Raw genomic sequence first — 6,201 nt, forward strand, 5'->3', positions numbered from 1 at the left:
TTGTCTCACCCCTGGAGAGCAGAGGAGAGGCTTGTGGCTCATTCACAGCTCCAAAAATGTGGGGGAGAATACTCCAAGTGTCACTTTCTCATCAAGCAACACAATGGACTTGAGGTTCCAAATACATTTATAATAAAATGGAAGAATAATAACACGAAATTAAATGTTTTAAATTTTAAATAATCACTTTTTAATAATTTAAACAATGTGGAGAAGCGAGGCCACCTATGAGATGTTTTTATCAGTGTAAATTTTATGCTTTCCAAGGAGTAACAGGGGCTTCTCCTTGCTGGTCTCCTGCAGATGCAGTTGCAGGAGCTGAACCCCAACCAGGGAATTCGCTCTCACAAGAGGAGAGTTGCCCTGGCTCTCACCACTTTAGGACCACATGTGGAAGATGTACAACTTAATGCTGAAGGAACCTTTCTTAATCCTCTGATCTGACCTATTTTCTAAAATAGGCTGAGGAATTTCACTCAAACCGCATCTGCATGGAGCTCAGTATTTCTAACATCATTTTCTTGAAGTATTTGCTATTCCCACGCACTCTAGTAAATCTTTAAATAATCTTTAAATTGATCTAGCTCTTTTTTTTTTTTCCTAGTTGTGGAGAATAAAAACACGGAAAACAACTAGCAGTGTGTATGAATGGAATTTCTTTACTTAAATGCATGGGAGCTGCTGGTATCTCACCAGGAGAGCACAATAAAGTGGGTAAGAAGTTAAGACTCAGACCTTCAGCATGTTAGGATGGATTGTAGCCACCTTCTTGCTTCCCAGAGTAGGAGTCCAGTGGGTACGGGTCTGCCTTTCCTCCCAGATGCCACTAGCACAATCTTAGCACAGCAATGGGAGCGTAAAGCCTTGTTGCAATCCTTCTGATGCATATCTACCCCAGATCCAGGGGATTCATTCTTTTCTCCTACTGTGCAGAAGAAAAATACAGCAATTAATAAAAAAGCAAACCAAACCCACACAGGCTGTGCCACCAGGAAAACTGAATTTCCCTGGCAATTGAAACCAGAGGAGTGGGTGAATCAAGAAAGCTCTGGAGAGTGGGGCTGGGAGCATGCCTGCGTAATGAGGCAACCCCACCATGCTTCCAGGGAAGACCAAAAGGCCCAGATATAGGTCACCTGAGGTTTGGTGTTGCTATTTTGGTCTGTTCGTCTGCTCTCATGAGTTCTGGATGTTACTAAAGACAGTGACAGCTGGTTCCTTTTTTTTCTTCCCCTTCATTTTCTCCACTCCTGAGCCTGGAAATCACCCATCTTTACACAAAGCACCATCACCTCTGCATGGGGATCTCGGAGATCCATTTTCAGCCACAGGCCTGGATCCACTGATCATTTCAGCAAGTGATGTCTAGTTTTGGAAGATAGGAAGCTGCAGCAATCCATGTAAGCCACATCAGCAGCATCATCTGACTGTCATGATGGGCTCCCTGCTCCATGCAAACCATGCAGAGGCGGGAGAGTCCTGACCCCAAATTGCCACATACCCTTTGTGCAATATGAGGGAAGCAGCTGGAGTGGCAAAATTAACTGTAACAAGTGTTTCTCTTTGATTGCAGGGGCTGGAACTGGTAACCCAGGGCTTTCAGGGCTGGTTTTTTTCTGAATTATTAACTAAAGAAAGCATATAAGCAGGATTCAAAACAATTGCAAAGGAATCATGTTACCCAGCACCCTGAAACTCATTAGTATGTGTTATTACAGAAGAAGATAAAAGAAACCCCTGCACGAAAGTTATGGATCACGAAGGAATTTCCTTCCTGAGCCCTGTTAGCTGGAGATTTTGTTTTGAAGCAAGAAGGTTTATATCCTCACCAAAATTGTTTTGGCGTGGGTTTTTTTGCTGTCTTTAGTAGTACATATCTGCACAATCTTATCTAAAACTTGCCCAACCATGAGCATCAGTTCTTGTCCAGTGGAAAGGAATTCAACAGACTGCAATGCATGGTGCAGAAAAATTCCCTCTTAGCCACTTACGATAACATGTCACTTTTTTATGAGCAAATACAGGGAAAAGGTAATTCATCCTGTTTTCTGAATCCCATTTGGTGTTTTGAATAATTCAGTTGTCTTTGGTGTAAAGCTGCTACGTTGCATGCCAGGGAGGGTGCATGGGGGCCTGCAGCACCGGAGAGACCTGTTGGAGCAGGTCCAGGGAAGGGCCACAGAAACAATCAGAGGGCTGAAACACCTCTGCTATGAGGACAGCCTGAGAGGGTTGGGGTGGTTCAGCCTGGAGAAGAAAAGGCTCCAGGGAGACCTTATTGTGGCCTTTCAGTACATAAAGAGTCTGACAAGAAAGCTGGAGAGGGCCTTTGTACAAGGGCATGTAGCGATAGGACAGGGGGAATGGCTTTAAACTGAAAGAGGGGAGATCCAGACTAGGTATAAGGAAAAAAATGTTTACAATGAGGGTGGTGAAGCACTGGCACAGGTTGCCCAGAGAGGTGTTAGATCCTTTGCTGCCCCCATCCCTGAAAATGTTCAAGGTCAGGTTGGACGGGGCTCTGAGCAACCTGATCCGGTTGAAGATGCCCCTGCTCATGGCAGGGGGCTTGGGCTAGGTAGCCTCTTCTGGCGGGTTGATCCTGGCTGGGTGCCAGGTGCCCACCACAGCCACTCTATCACTCCCCTCCTCGACTGGACAGTGGAGAGGAAATGTAACGAAAGGCTCGGAAGGCTCGTGGATCCAGATAAGGGCAGGGAGCGATCATTCGTCAGTTCTGGTCACAGGCAAAACAGACTCGACCTGGGGAAATTAACTTATTACCAATCAAGAGTAGGTTAATGAAAAAAGTGGTGGGTCCATCTTGGAGCTGGCCAGCGCTGGCTCCATCAGACATGGGGGAAGCTTCTAGCATTTTCTCACAGAATCCATCCCTGTAGCCCCCCTGCCACCAAAATCTGGCCATGCAAACCCAACACACCTTTAAAGGTCCCTTCCAACTCAGACCATTCTGTGATTCTAGGATGTATATTTGTGTGGGGAACTAAAGCATTCAGGATATGTTTGAGGGTGCAAAGCATGCATGGATTATATCAGGTGACTGTAAAGGGCAGGGAAAGCCCAGCCTGGTACAACCTAATCTTAACTGCCCACTGGGAGTAATCTAAGCAAACACAACCACACCTGGGTTTTGCATTGAAAGGAAAAAGGTGATTCATTTCAGGGTGTAAAATGTTAAAGATAGGGAGCAACAGGGACTACAATGCAGCAGGATGAGTCCGAGATGAACTACAGAGTGCAGCTTGGCAGGTGCCAGTCACCTGAGAGCAGGTCATAGAGCCAATTATCAAAAAGGTCTCACTGCGCAGCACCCACCAAGCCTGGTGAGCAAAACCAGCGCTGAGCACCCACCCAGGAAAGCAGTTATCCCACACAGAACTGCTCTTTGACTTTCTCAAGCCTGCCCTGGGGCATGCCATGAAGATAAATGCAGGCAAAACTTTTCATTGGAAGCAAAACAGAAGGGCAGGCGACCCAGGGGCATTGCAATGTGCATGTTGTAGCAGGGATGTCTCACCCCATCATCCTCTTCTGCTGGAGTTGTATTTTTCTTTCCACCTCATCTACAGCTTTGCTATGGCTATTGCCAGCACTCAGCTGAGTGTTCCCACTTCTCCCATGTGAGTAATGATGGAAAGACGGTTGGAAGAGGAAAAGCCATGGCATGACCTCCATTTCACAGCCACCAAGCATCCCTGGAGATTTCACAAAATCACAGAATGGTTTGGGTGGGAAGGGACCTTAAAGACCATCCAGTTCCAATCCCCTGCCATGTGCAGGGATGCCTTCCACTAGCCCAGGCTGTTCCAAGCCCCGTCCAACCTGGCCTTGAGCCCTGCCAGGGATGGGGCATCTACAGCTGCTCTGGGCAACCGGTGCCAGTGCCTCAGTACCTTCACAGCTAAGAATTTCTTCCTAATATCTAGTCTAAATCTATTATCTTTTAGTATCCACCTTCTTCACCCAGGAGGTTTTCCCTCGTCACTGTGCAAATGCTGCTCTCCCGTGTGCTGGCAGATTAGTGCTGGGATGTGCTGAAGCTTCACCCAGGCCGGAGTGATCTTGGATCTGGAAAGATGCGCTCGTGGGCTGCCTCTGCTGCAATCCTCTCCCAGCAGAACAAGCAGTCCTTCTGTTTCCCTTGTAAACCCATTAAAAAACAAGTGAAGCAAAACCCACATAAACAAGTTGACGCAGAGACTGGAAAGGTGAAACAGGTACTCCACACTCATAAATTAACCCCCTCCTGGGATCATGGTGACTTTACAGCTGACCCAATTGCCGTAGTTTCGGCACAGTTCAGTCCAGGCTGTGTAAGCCTCTCCCAGGCATTTCCCAGGCATCGTTCAAGGGCGCAGAGACCACTCCTGAAAGGCCATTTGGGTGCAAGTGCCTCTTTTCCAGAGCCGAAAGGTTTTAGTGCTGGCATCTGGTTCAAGGCTGTACTGTCTTTAGGCTGAAAATCTTGGGGAAAATCATCCTCTCCTGCACACTTGCACGTCCGCAGCAGCAAAATCAGGGGTTCTGCCCTGAACATGAGCCCAGATACCGGGCAGTTGGCAGCAGCACTTCTATTTTTTCCTCCCACTTCGCTCATTTTTACCTCCACAGGGGTCAGTTTGGTGGTAGCATAAAAACAGCTCTCAGGACTATGAATTCTTTTATTTGATACCACTGTCCTAGCAGTTACAACTGAAAACCATAAGCTCCAGCAATCACCGCCCACCACTTCACAGAGACCTCCCTGGCCCCTCTGCTGCATCGTGCAGCTTCTCAGCTCAGTATCACAGGATGGTTGGGGTGGGAAGGGACCTCCAGAGGCCATCTGGTCCAACCCCACTGCCCAAGCAGGGCCACCTAGAGCCAGTTGCCCAGGACCACATCCAGATGGCTTTTGAAGATCACCAAGGATGGGTACTCCACCACCTGCCTGAGCAACTTGTGCCAGTGCTCAGGTGAGGAAGAAGCAGAGGGAGGAAGACGCAGAGAGAAGAGAGAGTGGGCCTTGGATGAGGCAAGACGAGGAGAAGGCAGCAGAGGGGCTGGCATGAAGAGTATGCTGGTATGAGGTGGTAAAAGACCTTGCTGCAGCTTGATAGTTTGGAGAGCGCTGTGACACTCGGGTACCCTCACAGTATAAAAGTGTTTCCTGATGTTCAGAGGGAACCTCCTGTGTTTCAGCATGTGCCTGCATGGGAGGGAGCAGTGGCCTCTGGTCCCATCTTTTCTACTTTGAAGGTAGAACTTCCATCCTTGAGAGAGATCTCCATCCGTGTGATCTCCATCATTGGGCACCCACACCTGGCCACCCACAGTGGTGCTCCCACTGCTTTGAGCTCCCCACTTTCTTCAGCTTAGGCTCCTTGGGCTTGGCTTGGCTAGGCTCAGCTCAGCTCAGTTTGGCTATGCTAGTCTCGGTTTCACTCAGCTCAGCTCGACTTGGCTCAGCTTGGCTTAGCCAGGCTCAGCTCGACTTGGCCAAGTTTGGCTAGGCTAGCCTAGGCTCGACTTGGCTCAGCTCAGCTAGGCTAGGCTCTGTTAGGCTAGGCTAGGCTAGGCTTAACTCGGCTCAGCTTGGTTTGGCTGGGCTAGTCTTGGCTTGGCTTGGCTTGGCTTAGCTTAGCTCGGTTAGGCTAGGTTGGCTTGGCCATGATAGAAAGCTTAGAAATAACTAGATTAATGGGATATGGAAAACTCTGAATAATTAAAACTCTCACTGTATGTACAAAGAGGAGCTTCACAGTATGACTTTGCAAATTAGGCCAGGTCCTGGGGCCCTTTGTACTGATAAGTTGGACCTGGGATGCTCTGTGTGCTGATAAGAAGACACTGGTATGCAAACATCTGTGCCTTGAGATAGGAAAACTGGATCTTTTCAATTTGGAAGAAACTCAACACACAACTGAGTCTGCACAAAGAGTGAAGGTGAAAAGTTCAGAGTGAGGGAGACTACTAAGCCTTCATCCTCAATGACCCCCACAACCACCACCAGGAGACAGTGCGAAAGCGCAAATGGGAGGAAACTTATGTTAATTACTTCTTGGTAGACTAATTATCCTAACCCAACCTATTCTCAGGCATCTATTGAATATGTATGAATGTATACTTTGAATCACACATGCACAAAGAAGTCAGGGCAGCAGGTGCTTTTGAAATTACCCACCCTGATGAACACCAGTG

The sequence above is a fragment of the Falco peregrinus genome, chromosome 7 (genome assembly GCF_023634155.1).
Source record: "Falco peregrinus isolate bFalPer1 chromosome 7, bFalPer1.pri, whole genome shotgun sequence".
In the NCBI taxonomy this organism is placed as follows: Eukaryota; Metazoa; Chordata; class Aves; order Falconiformes; family Falconidae; genus Falco; species Falco peregrinus.